Source organism: Macaca mulatta, chromosome 15, assembly GCF_049350105.2.
Source record: "Macaca mulatta isolate MMU2019108-1 chromosome 15, T2T-MMU8v2.0, whole genome shotgun sequence".
NCBI lineage: Eukaryota > Metazoa > Chordata > Mammalia > Primates > Cercopithecidae > Macaca > Macaca mulatta.
The window spans coordinates 77,115,413-77,130,176 of record NC_133420.1 but is presented as its reverse complement, the minus strand read 5'-3'; the positions used below and the strand labels follow the sequence as shown (position 1 = coordinate 77,130,176).

The window sequence follows — 14,764 nt, the reverse complement described above, 5'->3', positions numbered from 1 at the left end:
ATTTCTCTTGAGAAATTGGCCATGTAGTAAATTATATTTAATAAAAGAGTGTGTGTACTTCCCAGGGAGCAGAGTATTAGCCTGATCAAAGCACCTTTCAACCTTTGTTTAACAGCATGTGGGTAGTCTACATTTTTTGTACTCTCAGAGAAAGCGGGTGGGGAGGGGTGTGACATTGGTTTTTGTCTCTGGGAGTTCTGTTGCATGATTTGACTTCCCAACTTGTTTTGTGGGGCATATCCAACTTTGGGTTGAAACTAAAATGGGTTCTTGGTAATCTCAGATTGAAAATATGTCTCAGCAGTAACATTGTTTATCTTCAAGTTTAGGTAAATACAGACATTTACCATGCCTTCTTGGTAGCAATGTAAGAATGAGTAGGGCTATGAAAAATGCACAGGGCATTCATTATGAAGACTGGCTGGTTAAAACTGATAAACTAAAGAAATTGCATTCTTTTCCACAAGCTGAGTCATACAAATGAAATTGTGGAATCATCTGGGCCAGCAGCTGTAATATGATACTTAATCTCCATAAGTGACAGATATCTAAGATAACACTAACACCCAGACGACAACTCAGGCAACACCAGCACAGTGTTTTGGTATGAGAACAGAAGAAATGTTAGTAGAGTGAGCATTTTTCCACAGAGAACTCAAATATGGTAACACTCTCATAGCTTTGATAATCCCCAATAAAGTGTGGTTACTAAAATGCATGACAAAAAGAACTTCTATCTCTAAAGAACTTCTTTATATATTTCCATGTATAAGACATGGAAATACTTGGGTTAGGATCAAGGAGAAAAAAGTTTATCAGTTAATTAAGAGTTAGGTAGCTAGTTTGCCCACAGATTAATTTGTATGAGGCAAAGGAAATCGCACCTAAATAGGAAAAAGCAAGCTTACCCTCAAGGTATGCTTTTCCCAACCCCACCTTGCCAGGTGCACTCCTTATTCCTCAGGTGTGCCTGTTTATCCCACGGACCTTGCCACACTTACATCTTGTTCTGGCCCCACAGCAAGGAACATATAAAAGATCCCTGTCTTGCCGGATGCGGTGCCTCACGCCTGTAATCGCAGCACTTTGGGAGGCCGAGGCGGGGGGATCACGAGGTCAGGAAATCGAGACCATCCTGCCTAACACGGTGAAACCCCGTCTCTACTAAAAATACAAAAAATTAGCCAGGCGTGGTCGTGAGCGCCTGTAGTCCCAGCTACTCGGGAGGCTGAGGCAGGAGAATGGAGTGAACCCGGGAGGCGGAGCTTGCAGAGAGCCGAGATAGAGTCACTGCACTCCAGCCTGGGCGACAGAGACTCCGGCTCAAAAAAAAAAAAAAACAAAAAAAAAGGTCCCTCTCTTTAGATCTCAGGGTATCTTGGAGTCACTATTGATCCTTGACCTCCCTCCTTTCTCTGACCGTGTCTCGACAAGTGTTCGGGTCTCCTGTGCTAAATGTCTATTTGTTGTCTGGATTAGGTTTTGTCTTGTTTTTCTATTTCTTTGCATCTCGTAGCCCATTTCTTTGATTCAATTTCACAACCTCTTGATTTTGTCCTTAAGTATGTGGCAACACAATCCCTCGGGAGGCAGGATAGTTCAATAGAAAGAAGATGAACCTTGGGGATCAGAAGATTTAAACTTCCAGAATTTAAATTTTCATTCTACTATTACTAGATTTATAAACTTTATCAAATCACTCTCCTACTCTGTTCCTTAATTCTACATATTTAAAATTGGCATAAAAATCTCAATGTGGTAGAGCTATTGAGATGAAAATCAGAATAGATACAAAGAACTTGATAGCCCCAAGAAGCTTGATCACTATTTGTTTAATGGCCCTTCCTGTCTTCTCATATCTCAGTTCAGATCCTACTCAGCCATTTATTTTATTTTGTTCCTTTTGGAGTACGGAATAAAGCCAAGAATTATGCTTAAAAATTAGCATAATTAAAAGTATTTAAAACACAAGTAACTTGAGAAAGGTGAGTTGGAGGTTTATGTCTAAACTCAGTATTTTTTGGAGAGAAATTTACCTGTCAGGGTCAGATTAAAACATTTACAAGTCCCATGCACATGTGAGATGAAGATGCCCGTCCACTTACCTCACATGTAAGTTAAAAGTTAAAAAGTGAAAATGTCTACTAGAGTTCAATAATATTCTTAATTTTTTCCCCATGACTTCTCTGAAGCTTTTAGAAAATATGAAATTCTTAAAAACAACAGTAACCCACATTTTTATTGCCCTGGTTTGCCCTATCGTATCTTTCTCCTGCTCACAGGGTCTGAGGCAGCTGGGATGGGAGAGAAGGATTATCAGCCAATCAATATTTTTTGAACCCCAGAGATTATTTATTTATCTATCCATTTATTTATTTTGAGATTATATTTTATCTGGAACCTTAAAAAAATATTAGGTTCCAAACTGTGTCTACTGTGTTTATTTTATCAATATGTCCCAGATTTGTATTACTTATTTGTGATTCTGAATAATATTTTTTCCAAAATTAATTATCAGCCTCTCTATGCCCCCCCAGAATTATTACAACCTATGTTAATGCACACTATGGCAAGCCATGTGAATTTTCTACCCAACAGTTGTTTTCTTCATACTTCCTTGCCAAGAGAACCCCATTATTGGTCAGTTACTAGTCACATGATCTTCTTTAGCCCCTCCTTAGCCCCTGTAGGTGAATCAGGAGTAAGCTAAGGCAATTGTGGTAATTCTCCTTTTTCTTGGAAATGTTTGATTTAGATATGGAGAAGAGGTGCAACCTTGCTTATGAAATGAGAGGGCAAATATGGGAAACTTTGAGGTAAGTTTTCTTTCCCCTTGAAAGGGACCAAAAAGTTGTGGTTTATACTTTCTTGACTTTGGTCACTGTTGGGTGAAGAGTTGGTGCTATAGAAGCCACCTTGAGACCATGAGGGGACAAGTCTGAGGACACAATTACGTGCTACTGGTGGCAGAGGACACTATAGCAAGAACCTGGATCCCTGATGACATTAAACCATTGACTTGGTCTACCGTGGAACCATCAGGAAATAATCCTTAGTTTTTTTGTTTTTTTTTTTTTTGAGATGGAGTCTCGCTCTGTCACCCAGGCTGGAGTGCAGTGGTGCGATCTAGGCTCACTGCAAGCTCCGCCTCCCAGGTTCACGCCATTCTCCTGCCTCAGCCTCCCGAGTTGCTGAGACTACAGGTGCCCGCCACCACGCCCGGCTGATTTTTTGTATTTTTAGTAGAGACGGGGTTTCACCATGTTAGGCAGGATGGTCTCGATCTCCTGACCTCGTGATCCACCCGCCTCAGCCTCCCAAAGTGCTGGGATTACAGGTGTGAGCCACGGCGCCCAGCCAATCCTTAGTTTTTTAAAGATGCTTTTAGTTGTGTTTTCTATTACAAGTATCTGAAAGCATCCTAACTAGTCAATGCTACATGTATCTCTCACAGTTTATGCTTATTTTTCAGAAATGCCTAGTGGAAATTTCTATTGCTGATTGTATTTGTCCTAAATAAATTGAATAGACTGTCAATCTTTTGAAAATAAAAGCATGACTTGATTAGCAATTGTTTAGTCTGATGTTTTCCAAATTTCTGTCATTTGCATACCACTTCTTTGATTTTGTCATATCCTTATATCATCTGCACTAATAGAAATATTTTTCCTTAAGTTGTCTCCTCTTTAAAAAATTAAATCCATTTATTTTGAAGAGAAACTTTTTCACTAACTCTAAATTAAAAACCAATATCATTTGCCTTAAATAGAAGACTGTCATAAAAAGAAATGCTGTGAGTGAAGTAATGTTATTAAATGTTTGTCAGATATAGTTTCCTATGAAGACTCTGAGCTTGTGGCTTGCTGTCTCTGTTGAAAGGAGAGACTAAGGAGTGTTATAGAAGTGGTAAAATAATCCTTCCCCTGACTGAGAATATTTCCTTGCCACAATCAGAAGAACTAAAGGAAAGGAGGATATCTGTTAATATATGAATTTACCTAAATGTCATGCTGTGACTTCTAAAATCATGTGGTGTGCTCGGTTTCCCCTTGGAGCTGACCTAGGCAGAGAGCCCTCTCAAGAGCCTGGCGTCCCAAACGATATGTACTGGAGCAAAGCTCCAGGAAACCCTGAGGAGAAGAGAAGGGCTTAAGGAGCAATCAGCTTTTGATTGGTGGGATTATGAAAGGTCGTAAGAAGCGAATGTTGCAATGTTTTATTATACTTGATATTAAAGCAAGGACCAGTAATAATTTATTATTCTCTCCATGTCAGTGGTATTTACCTTTTTGGAATCATGTGCCCCATTGAGAATTTCTGGAAAACCATGGTTCTTCTACTCAGGAGAATGCACAGTTGCACACATACACAAATGTGCAAACACACACACACATGCACACACACCGAATTTTCACAGAAGGTCAGTAGGTTCACAGGCCCTAGGCTGAGAACCAGCATTCTGTGTATTTTACATGTGTTCTCTTACAAGTCACCGTGTGATTCAGTTCACTCCAAACTGCTGTTAAGTGCAAAACATGGTTTTTGAATATATCTATCAATTAGTAAGAGTGGTATGTTAATTTAAATACACTAAAGTGGAGAATTACTGTCCTCTCAACAGCTACTTTAAATAGACATAAGTTACAGTGATATTGCCTTCCAGGAGGCTTCAAGAGATTAGCTCAGGCTCTATAGAGAAAAAAATCACCCAACCCTATAAAGTTATCCTTGTGAACTTTGAAACACCACTGTATGTACCTAGTAAAAATTATCCCTGGGTAAGCAGACTCCCAGACCTGGGTGGAGTTCACATGAGTCCCTTTGCTAAAATAAACAGAAGTGACTGGGAACTTTGGATTGTCTTTGTCTGAACTTGAGTGTCTGGATGGATCAGCATCAGCAGCATACCACACACCTGCTTGTCCAGCCAAAGAGAAACTCAGAGACTTGGCATTTGTTTTTTACATTGTCAACCGTGCAAAAATATCACATGATTCTAATTTATGAGGGTCCATTCATTTTAAAAACACCCCCTGACATTTTTCTAGCCAAATAATTTTTCCTTTAAAAGGCACAGGTTGAGCAACAAGATTAAGTAGATCACTTTAATCTCTAATTTCAAAAGATAATAGTTAAAAATTCAACTGTAGGACTAACACATTAACTATGTAATAAGACTCAGAATAGTCTTTGGAGCAAATTTCAGTGGATACTTGATCAAACTAATGTTCAAGACAAAATCTTGAATTGATGATATTTATCTGATACAATTCTTTACATAACAAATGTTAAAAAAATTAGAAAAATTTCATAGGTTAGATGTTCATTATCTTCAAGTGAAGTTACTTGTTTTGTATTAAGAACCACAAAAACTTACTGAACTTTTTTTTTTGGACAGGGTCTCACTCTGTCACGGAGGCTGGATTAGAGTGGCTCAATCATAGCTCACTGCAGCTTGACCTACCCAGATTCAAGCGATCTTCCCACCTCAGCCTCCCAAGTAGCTGGGACTATAGGCACATGCCACCATGCCTGGCTAATTTCTTTCTTTTCTTTTTTTTTTTTCCTTATTTTGTAGGGACAAGTTTTCTCCATGTTGCTCAGGCTGGTCTTGAACTCCTGGGCTCAAAGCAATCCTCCCACCTCAGCCTCCCAAAGTGCTGGAGTTACAGGCATGAGCTACTCTGCCCCCCTAAATGTCTTACTTTTTTTTTTTTTAAATTTGGTATTAGATTGAGCCAATGATTAATTTCAAACATTTATAAATGACTAAATTCTAACATGTTACTTCCAACCATTAAAAGGAATGTTTGACTTAAAAGTACTTGATCAACGTAATGTTGAAGAGAAAAAAATCTTGAATTGATAATATTCACCTGATACAATTATTTACATAACAAATGTTAGAAATATGTTAGAAAAACTTCATAAAAACTTAGATGTTCAGTATCTGCAAGTGAAGTTACTTGTTTTATATTACAAAACACCCACCAGCTTCCTTTAGTTTTTAGTTTACTCATGGCTTGGCTAGAGACATCTAAAAGTTATCAAGTGTCTCAAATATCAAGTGTCTTTATTTCAGGTCAGTAAAGAAGAAATTATCTGCCGCACTGGCTTGTGAGCTTAAAATTGTCTCTGGAAGGATTTCAGATTTAATTTCTTTTTTTTTTCTTTTTTTGAAACAGAATCTCATTCTGTTGCCCAGGCTGGAGTGCAGTGGCATGATCTCATCTGAGCTCGCTGCAGCCTCCGCCTCCCAAGTAGGTGGGACTACCAGCATGGGCCACCACATCTGGCTAATTTTTGTGGTGTTTTGTTTTGTTTGTTTGTTTGGTTGGTTTCACCATGTTGGCCAGGCTGATCTCTAACTCCTGACCTCCGTTGATCCACCTGCCTCAGCCTCCTAAAGTGCGGAGATTACAGCCATGAGCTACTATGCCAGCCTCAGATTTAATTTCTTAATAATATCATGAAACTGTAGTAGTAGCCACAAATGTTTATTCAAAATTTATTTTTCCAAAGCAAATAAAGATTGACTGAATTTAGTTGGTGGCAAACGTGTTCCAGGGATTTGAGCACAGAATCAGTTTGATGACAATTAAATTATAATGCTGACTTTCTTTGTGGCCTCTGAAAATGTAAACTCTCCTTCCCCAACTTCTTCATCTATGAAGTGATGCTCTCCATGCATACTTTTTTTTCTTTTTTTACTAATATTGGAGACGTTCACTGGGTAAACTTTCTGAAGTGCATTAAAACATTTCTGATGAATGTGTGAGAAATGTAGTTTAAATGAAACATGAGTAGCTCTTTGTGGGTTACAGAAAACATCAACCCATCATCCTTTATGTAACAATAGGTATATATTTGATATGACTATATATAGTCTAGCGGGGACTGAAATCTAAGACTAGATTGTATGGGGTAATAAAAATAGACTAAAAGTTCTGTTAAGGCTCTCATGTGAACGCACACACTTGCATTTGTCAAAGGAGTGTCTATTTTGTTATTGATTTTATTCTCAATCATTGAAGTATGTTATATTTGCACAAATGCTTTAAGTTGGTGAGTGATAAATGCTTCCTTATAAATAATCCCCTTAAAACAAAAGTTAGTCTTAAATCTTACTGAAAATCCCATTTAGATTCTTAAAAATGGTGTTGGTTTAAAGGAATAAATACACTGATTTAATCCTAGGGCAGTGTTTTAGTGTGGTCCCAGAGCTACCAACTGAAAATCACCAAGAGCTGGTTCAAACTCTAAATGTCTGGGTTTCTGGGCCATAGAACTTTTCTATTGGCCAGAATTTCCTAATGTTTCCCTGCTATTTGACATCTTATTAAATGCCACAGATTATTTTATGTGCTGGGAGGTTAAAACTGTTGTCCTAGAGAGTTTATCTCTGAGGATTCAAGTCATTTCCCTCCCTGAAGAAAGTTAACTGTGAACAGCATTTCCATTTCTTATAGCTCTAGAGGACAGACGGTAGTTTGTTTTAGGTAAGAAGGGAGAATCAAGCTGAAGACATTATCAACATAATCCTTCCTAATCCTGTCCTCTTCTTTATCATCACCACTGCTATAGTTGCTGCCATTTATTGAGCATTTGCCATATGCCAGGCACTGTGCTAATTGCCTTTCAAACATGACCTCATTTAATCCTCATAATGGATTTTATGGCTGCCAGATTACAAGAAAGGAAACAGGAGCTTCAGTTCATGCAGTTGGTACAGGACAGGGCTGGGAAGGGAAGCTTTATGGTTTTCAATAGTGACTTTAAAGTGGTTGTCATGACCTAAAAATAGAGAACTGGGTGAGGAAAGAAGCAACATTTATTATGCACTTTTAGTCAGCCAGATACTTTACATGTGTGGTTATATTTACTACAGTCAACAAACCGTGAGGTGTCTATTTCTATCTTTACATTACAGATGTCAAAACTGAGGCTCAGCAAGTTTAGATACCCACCCTAAGTGACCCTGATATTGGAAAGGCTCAGATAAAACTCTCTCTTTTCTCTTTCCTCCTGCTTCAGCTTTATGCAGAGTCAGGCTATACGGGTTAAAATCTCCATTCTGCCACATGCTAGTTTTGTGATTTACGGCAAATTGTTCAACTGCTCTGTGCCTCAGTTTATTCATTTGTAAAATAGGGATAAAATAATGTGGATGTTAGAGAGATTTTATGAGGATTAAAATGACTGCCATTTACATAATATAAATCACTTAAAACAGTGTGTCACAAATCTAGCACTCTACACGTGCTAATGATAATTATTTTATCGTGAGGGTGGAAATTAGATGCAAAATGTAAAATGATTAATTTTAGAAAAAACTGAAAGAGAATCAATTTCTAGTTTTTTTTAATATATTTTAGTTGGAGGGAGTGAGTTGTAGACTGTATCACGTGGGACAGGATCCTGGTAACCGGGGTTGGAAGAAACTCTTGCAAATAGTGGAGAATGCCCATGATCACACTAAGGAAAACAGATACTAAGGGAAGAGAGACCTCTGCACTGGACATTGAACTCCTGTTTATGAAAAGGAGACTGAACGGTTGTTGCAAAGATTCTTATTCAAACTATTGTTTCTAATTCAAAAGTCAACAAAATCATGATTGTCACTGGAAAAATTTTGAAAATGAGACAAAAACACATTGCTCTTCATTTGTACAATGATAGGAAGCCTGTGTTTGTCCCTAGAATGCTATGTACAATTGTGACCCCTGTAGCTTCTTACAAGATAATTTGGATAAAGACAGGCTCTGAAAGGCAAATATAACAAAAGATGAATGGGCTATTTTATGAGACTCAGACACAAAAGTTGAGAGGACACATAGGAAATCACAAAGGCAATAGATTATGTGAACCACAGAAATATTTTCCAGCTCCCAGGGTTCATGCTAATGGTAGCCTGAGATGACTTTAGAATACAAAAAGAAAAAACTGCTTTATATATTGAAGAGTAAACATGAATCAAATTAGGAGCTGATGGAATATAATTAACTTCAAGAAATAGACAATTAAATTTCACAAGACATTATTTGAATCTTCTTTATGATTGAGGCTTGGGCTGGGAACTGTTGAGGAAGCAAAATAAGACAGTCCTTGCCCTCTAGGAGCTCAAAATCTAGAGCTATACACAAATAAATTATAGTGCAAAATGATGAATGCAACAAAAACCATATAAATGAGAAGGTACACAACAAGAACCAGGGAGCAAGTAGATGAAGAGGAGCCTTCTGTGGGTCAGCATAGTGGTGGGAGGTATTGGTATTACAAAAAGCTTCTCCCCCGTGGGTCAAATCTAAGCTGAGTGTTGAGACATAATTGAAATTCGCAAGACAGATAGGAGATAAGGGTAAGGAATTCTAATCAGAGGGAATAGCTTATGTAAGGCAAACAATACAGTGCATCTGGGAAAGCTATACAATTTTATTGTAATAGGACAAATATTGGGGAATGTTGAGAGATGAGACTGGGAGAGTGAGGCAGAAGTTAGCATTTATTCATTTATTCAGCTGACCTTTATCTGTTACCTACATTGCACTAAGTACTGCATGAGCATTAGAGACAAAAAGTTGAATGAGATTGAACACCATTCATCATGACTGTGATGGACACACTTCATTCATGACTATGAACTTGGCATTGTTCTAGGTACCAGAGATATAATAATGAGAAACAGACATGCTCCCTCCCCTCATTGAGGTTACAGCTTAGTGTGGAGACAGACAGATGCCTAATGCACCATAGTATGGAAGGTGCTATGGACACAGTGCTTAAATCCATAATCTACATAGGTATGAGAGTGAACTGTCTACAACTTAAATCTGATCTTGTTGTTCCCTGCTTAAAATCCTACAGTGGCTCCCAGTAGTGCCTTCTGGTTAAAATACAAGATATATAGTATGCTCTCTCAAGGTCCTTTGTTATTTGTCTCTGGCCACCTCTCCAGTTTTTCACCATGACCCTGGCCCTGTCCCACTGGCATTCCATCTCCAATTACACTGAACTATGTGGAGTTATTAAAATGCCCCATGTTATTTCAAGACTCAGAGATTTAGTGCCTCAGCATGTCTTGTTCCCTCTCTCCTCCTCCACCTGGCCTTCTCCGGCTCGCTCATCAGTCTATTAGACTCAGGCATCACCTGCTTGCCTTCATAACCCTCCCCACCCCCTCGCCTTGCTGGATTCTGTGCCTTTGCTTGCTGGTTCCCAGAGATCCCTGCCCTTATTTTTCTTTGCCTACTGGATTTGCAGTGTTGTGGCCTATATGGTGTAGAAAACCAGCTGAGGCTCCCACTTCTCTGGGCTTATGTGGTCAGACGCAGTCCTGTCTTCCAATCATACAAAAGGCCATCAGGGAGTTTCTTTTGTCTTCTTCACCAGCCCATTCTTAATCTTTCTGATAAATTTTCTGCAGTGTGTGCTGTGACAATTGGGTCAGGGTGATGGTAATTTACAGCATGAGATGGTGATCTTGCTGCCTGTGCTGATGAGCCCATTGGATTTCCCCTAACTAGTCTGTTTCCCTACCCAGGTGGAGAACTTCAGCAAAGGAAGTGGGAGTTAGGAATTTGGGAATGAGGAGCACGGTGGGATTAAACTGGGGCCATTCATATGAGAGTTTAAGAACTCAGGTCAGTGACTTAGGTGAGTAAAAAAATCAGAAAAAGGGAGCGAGGTTACGTGCAACTTGGGCCATAATTAAACTTGTCAATGAAATGAAGGTCTGTTATTCTAATGCGTACATTTTGCCAAACCTTTGTGCTTATAACTTTATCATTTGCTATGATTAACAAAATTGAAAGAATAATAACTACTTACAAAGCCCAGATCACCTCCTTATACCACTAGCTTTTGCTTTCCATACAGACGTAGCTTTAAAAAGTGCAAATCCTATTTTGTACCTGAGCCACAACCCTAAAAGGGAACTTGTTTATAATTCTAAGAATAATATTGTCCTTTAAAGGTGAAGGCTCTCTGGAAAACATGTCATTCATGTGATAAAAAGCAGGTAGCAGGTAGTGCTAAAGACTTACGAGTCTGCATGTTTGTGCTTTCTGCTGCATTCCTCTAATCTCAAGGCAGTATAAGGAGATAAGATCTTCACAGCCCTTTCAGCCCTATTGCAATTTCTTTGACCCTGGCCTGATATAAAAGGCAAACTTAGTTTTTCACTGTTCTAGTCATGCAGTTTCTTTGTGGTTCCCTTTAGAAAGACTTGAGGCTATGAGTCAAAGCTTTTACCTCTTGCTGATAGTTCAGAGTTGTGATGTGAAGCAATAAATAAAATCCCTCTTTCCATATACTTGTCTCCTTGATTAGAATCATTCTGGGCAAATTTAGAGGCTCATAAAGTCCATTTAGATATTTAGTGAAGAAAACCAGCCCTCAGAACCAGAACAGAATGTAGATAATGTAGATGGAATATCTTTCTCTCTCTGTCTCTGTGTGTGTGTATATATATGTATTTATATATGTGTGTATTTATATTATATATGTTTATATTTATATATGTGTGTATATACATTTATATGTGTATATATATTTATAGTAAATATATCACATATATTTACTATATATATACTAAAAAAGAGGGGACTATATCTTTATATGTGTTAGCATTTATTTTAAAAAGAAAACACAGGAAAGATCTAAAAGAAACTATTACTTATAGGGGTTATGGAAAATGCCATGGGCAAGAATTGTGTGTGTGTGTGTGTGTGTGTGTTTTATCACCATGCTTTCTGAAACAACATGATATGTAACACCTTTACAAAAATAAAGTAAAATAAAAAATGAAAAACGAAGTCCACTCGTAACCAACATGTCAGTGGCATGTGTGCTTTCAGGGTACAACAAATGCATTCTATAGCATAGGATGTTCCAGTCACTCTAACAAAAGATGTCCTGTTTGGAACACCAATTCTGTGTCAGTTACTTCAGACACTTTCTCTCATTGAGTCCCTTCAGCAAGCCCTTGTAGGTTTATGTTCTTAGATGAGGAAACGAAGTCTTAGAAACATTAAATGACCAAACTAAGATCAGAGAGTTAGAAATGTCAGAGCCCAGAACTGGCATCTTCTGACTTCAGATCCCGTGTACTTTCCCCTACACTGTGCTGACCACACCTCCATTACTGCAGATGTGTTGATTACATCTAGGGGCCAAAGTACACGTTCATCCAATAAATGCTTACTGAATGCTTACCGTGTTCCGGGCACTGTGGCAATCTTTTGTAATGCAAGAAAAATAAGAGTAGTGAAGACAGTCAAGGAAACAAAGAAGCCTAATACTAGGCAAGAAGTGCTTTTGATGGAATTAAGCACAATGAGGGTGTTAGTACAGAAAGGACATTTAATTGAACTGGGAAAGTTCATGGCAGTTTTCCCAGAGATGAGTCTTGGAGGACAAATGGTATTTAGCCAGGAGGAAAGGGGGTCAAGTGTATTCCAAGGAGCGGGAACAACATGTACAAAAGCACAGTTTTGAAAGAACACTCCATTTTTGAGGAATAGCCAATAGCTGGGCATGTCTAGAGAACAGGGTAGTAGAGAGAAAGGAGGCCGGAAATGGGAAGAGTCTTGAATACCACATTCAGTTATTTGGACTTCATCTTGTAGCAATGGGAGGCTACAAAATTTTAAGTAGAGGAATAAAGAGATTCCATCTAAAACTTAGAAAAATTACTTTGGCAGGGTAAGAGACAATGAATTGATGGGGAGCTGGGTTTGATAGCAAGAAACTGTTTGGGAGACTGTTCTAATTATATATTGTATTATTTTTAGACGCACATATATGTACTTTTTAAATATTTCATTTCTTTCTGAAATTGTAATGAATCTTACAATCAATGGCATGTTATAATTTAATTGGCAGCATTATTTCATCTCTTAAGGGCCCCCAAATAACAGTGTGTCATATAACTGATAGCATCTCAAATTAGATGAAATACAATGGTCCAGGCAAGAAATACTGAGGTGGTGGGGTGGTAAAGAGGGAAAAGATTTGAGCCACATTTAGATCCTGATATGGTATTAATTATTAAGTAAAAAAAATGAATGCGCAGAACATACTCAGTGTGCCACAATTGTGGAAAAAAGGTGTGCATGGACAGATGCACATGTATGTATTCATAAACTTAATGTGGATGCTAAAACGTCTTTAGAATGATACACAAGAAACTAATAACCCTGGTGGCTTTTAGTGGGGGGCATTGGGTGACTGAAGGAGAACAGTGGTAGGAAAATTTTTCATTGTGTTCTATTTTATACATTTAATAGTTTGAACTGTGTATTATGCACTTGAAATATTTAAAAAGGTAAAAAGTAAGAGATATTTAGAAAGGACCATTGGCACGTTTGTTGACAGATTGGTTATGGGATAAAGGCAATAGTGTTTTATTGACTATATTTTATTCTTTTAATTATTCCTCTAATTTCTTAAAACAACTTTATTGAGGTACAACTTACATGCTATAATTTCACCCATTTTAAGTGCATGAATTCAGTGATTTTTAGTAGATTCAATGAGTAGTGTAATGATTCCTACAACAGTTATAGCACATTTTTATCATCCTGATAAGATCCTTCATGCTCATTTGTTTAATCTCCATTCCCATCTCCAGCCCCAGGCAACCATAATTTTCCATGTTTTTTTAAATAGCTTTGCCTATTTTTGGATGTTTCATACAAATGGAATCATACAAAAGGTGGTGTTCTATGTCCAGCTTCTTTCCCTCAGGATAATGTTTTTTAGGTTTATAAACATTGCAAATATCAGTATGATACTTCATTCCTTTTTATTTATGTCTACAAAATACTCTATTGTATGTATATACCATCTTTTGTTTTTCCGTTCATCAATTGAAGAACATTTTAGCTGTTTTTGCTTTTTGACTCTTATGAATAATGCTGTTATAAACATTTATGTTTAAGACTTTGTGTGGAAGTATTTTTTCATTTTCTTGGGTAGACACCTAGGAGTAGGATGTTGTATGGAAAATTAACATTTGACTTTTTAAGAAACTGTTTTCCAAAGTGACTATAGTGGTTTACACTTCTACCAACAATGTATGGAAGTTCCCACTTCTTCACATCTTTGCTTACACTTATTATTGCCTGTCTTTTTGACAGGCGTGAGCCTAGTGGGTGTGAAGTGGTACCTTATTGGGGGTTTGACTTCCATTCTCTTAATGACCAATGATGTCGGACATCTTTCAAGTGCTTATTAACCATTCATGTATCTTCTGTGATGAAATGTCTATTTGAATATTTTGCCCAGTTTAAAATTGGCTTGCTTACCTTCCTATCATTGACTTGTTAGGATTCTTTGTATTCTTAACTTTAATTTGACTGAGGATAACGATCCATCAGTAAGGAGAAACATTTATTTCTGTATTTCTGAAAATCTTTAAAATTCCTCTACCTTTCAGAGAGACCCTTCAACAGCCTGCATTTCTTATTTTCAGAGTATGTGTTTCCATGATAACACAAGGACCAATTATAAATATTCATTACAACTTTCCCTCCTCACTGCAGACTCAACCAAGAGTTATAAATCTGTGTATTACTTTCAATGCTCATAACAATCTTCTTTTTTTTTTTTTTTTTGAGACGGAGTCTCGCTCTGTCGCTCAGGCTGGAGTGCCGTGGCCAGATCTCAGCTCACTGCAAGCTCTACTTCACGGGTTTACGCCATTCTCCTGCCTCAGCCTCCCAAGTAGCTGGGACTACAGGCGCCCGCCACCTCACCCGGCTAA

At 37.9% G+C, this 14,764-nt stretch overlaps 1 protein-coding gene across 1 annotated transcript in view; it reads left to right on the top strand.

Annotated features, from left to right (window-relative positions):
* Positions 1-14,764, top strand: part of LOC708923 (heterogeneous nuclear ribonucleoprotein A1-like) — a 116,622-nt gene that overhangs the window by 77,313 nt on the left and 24,545 nt on the right. The window contains exon 2 of the transcript XR_013404809.1: positions 2,756-2,816. The gene's annotated coding sequence lies outside the window, so the exon portion shown is untranslated. The remainder of the gene's footprint in view (positions 1-2,755; positions 2,817-14,764) is intronic.